At 50.7% G+C, this 2,398-nt stretch overlaps 1 pseudogene; it reads right to left on the bottom strand.

The window, feature by feature from the left end:
- Window positions 1–330: 330 nt before the first annotated feature.
- LOC142458518 (tetraspanin-17-like) lies at window positions 331–2,193 on the bottom strand (annotated as a pseudogene).
- Window positions 2,194–2,398: the final 205 nt, after the last annotated feature.

Below are 2,398 nucleotides of genomic sequence, written 5' to 3'. Positions count from 1 at the left end.
ATTCCTTTGTTGACTCATGAATTCTCAGACTCCTTTGTTGTCTAAAACTGAGATCCACTCTGATCCAGCAGCCCCCCTACCCCCTCCTCTTGGACAAACCGTCTTCAGTGATTCCCTTTGTCCTCACATGCTAAAATACTCTACTTAACACGATGCCTTGGCTATCATCCCAGCCTGCTCTTTACCTGCAGGACAAAATCTCTCCTTGTCTCTAGAATCCAAGGATATAACCCTATCCTATGACTTAATATTGGATTCTGTTAGCTAAGGAAAAATTATATATACACACACACGTATGTATGTATATATACACATATTGTTTTCAAAGTTTCATTTGAGCACTTTGTAACCATCATCATGTTTGACCCTGAGAAGCAAGCAAGGGAGAAAAATCTCTTGGAACCATTTTAGAGTCTGGGACAATTAGGCCCCAGGGGCCTATTGGCAGGCTGCAGATTAGTGCCAGGGGAGAAGAGAGTAGCATAAGGCCAGGGCCTAGGCTACAGTACTCCCCCCTCAGAACGACCCCCCATCCCCCAGCCATGCAGAGGAGATGGTTCTGCCCAGGTTGGGGGAACACAGGCACAACCCCACCTCAGCAGTAGCCTCTGACATAGTTAAGGTTTATTGTGCCAACCTGGCCGATAAGCACAAGTGGGATTAACTGAAGACAAATAAATGGCTCAGTGAGCCTTGTCTTTCTAGTATTTGGGTCTCTTGTTTTCTGATGGTTGGACCAGGGTGCAGCTGCCTTAGCCAGTTCCCTGCTTCAGCTTGCAAGGTTCACTTCCTGCAAGACTTCCCTGAGGAGAAGCCACATAGACCTCCCCTGATGCAGCCCTGGGTGCTGGAGCAGCTGTGTGGAGACCCCTGCCAGCACTGAGATGCTTGCATCCTCACTGATTCTGCTTTCCTCCTACAGCGGCATCATTGCGTGTGTTTTATAAGATTGAGGAGGACTTTGTTGATTGGTGTCAGACATATGGGCTGATGTTGGACTTGTGGGTTTGGGACAGCACTGGGCTAGAATGCTTTCTTAATGTACACTTACCCTATTTATAGAACTTTCTCTTAAACATGTATGAGTTTCTGTGGACTTGTTTCTCTTGTCTACCCAAACACACTCTCCAACCCCACCAGGCCTGAACTATTGTAGTTGTGCCCTTCCTAGGCACTAGAGAGCCCATCAGGTGGGGGCTCCTCTATGTATACCCCGTTCTGTCTCTATGTACAACCATCCTGCACCCCCACCCCCATCTCTCATACACATACAGCCAAGGCAGCTTTCTCCAAGGGTCATTAGCACCCTGCACCCACGGACCCCATGGAGAGTCTCAGTGGCAGCAGAGATATCTCCTGGGGCTTTGCCCATCCAGGCACAGTGTTGGGGACCTGGGGGCCCGCACCATAGGCCTGGGTCAGACGCAGTGGTTTTGGCCAGTTTCTCACCCTCATCAATTGGTCTTCATCGGCTTGATGTCACTCATGAGATTCTGAGCCAGGCAGATGCCAAAGTTCTGGAGGAGGGTGATGCCCACAAAGACCCCGGCCAGGACAATCGGGTTGACCTGCAGTCTTTGATGAGGATGGAGCCCTGCTGCTCCAGCTCCATGTTGAGCCAGACATCATAACTACACTGGGTGTTGGGAACATCCTCTTCAGGGTCTCTGATGCAGCAGGAGAAGGGCACCGCATTGCTCCAGCATCAGAATCAGGTCCATGCACCTTTAGTAGACGTTGAGGTTCCAGTCATTGGGCAGTCGGCCTCACATCAAGACCCGTATTCCTGAGCAAAGTCAATGAGATTCTGGAGGTTGATGTCATCCAGTTAGGCCCGGATGTTGTTGATGATGAAGAGGTTGAGCTGGTCTTGAATCCAGTCCTTGAAGTTGAAGGCCAAGATCCCTGTGGTTGGCTCCCGGAAGAATAAGAGGCCAAGGAACATGGAGAAAAACTTGAGCGGGAAGGTGTTCCCCCTTAGGGCCCCTATGCAGCCTGCAAATCCTGCCCCAACATGATGCCTCCAACCACCAAGAACAGCCGCCAACATCCAACCCCCAGAGATCCTTCAGCTCAGAGATGTTGGAGATCATGCCCTTCTCCGCCCCCCACCCCCACCCCAGGACCATAGGCCAGTTGCCAGAAACAGAGCTCTAGCACCTGGCTGAAGCCAAACAGGATGTATTTCCCACATCAGCCGGCCCTCGGTTCATGGATGAACTAGTGATTGAGGGCATGGTTGGTGGCTGCCCTGGCCCGAGAACTGGAGCCAAGAGCAGGGCCCAGCCCTCTATGGGCTGCCCTGGGCTACTTAAGAAAATACTTTGTTATCATTCATTTTACCTCAAGAAACAATACTTTAGTGGCAGAATACGTTTGCCGAAAGGAAACAACCACC

The sequence above is a fragment of the Tenrec ecaudatus genome, chromosome 10, assembly GCF_050624435.1.
Source record: "Tenrec ecaudatus isolate mTenEca1 chromosome 10, mTenEca1.hap1, whole genome shotgun sequence".
NCBI lineage: Eukaryota > Metazoa > Chordata > Mammalia > Afrosoricida > Tenrecidae > Tenrec > Tenrec ecaudatus.
The sequence above is the reverse complement of the archived record's forward strand: the minus strand, read 5'-3'. Positions and strand labels throughout refer to the sequence as shown.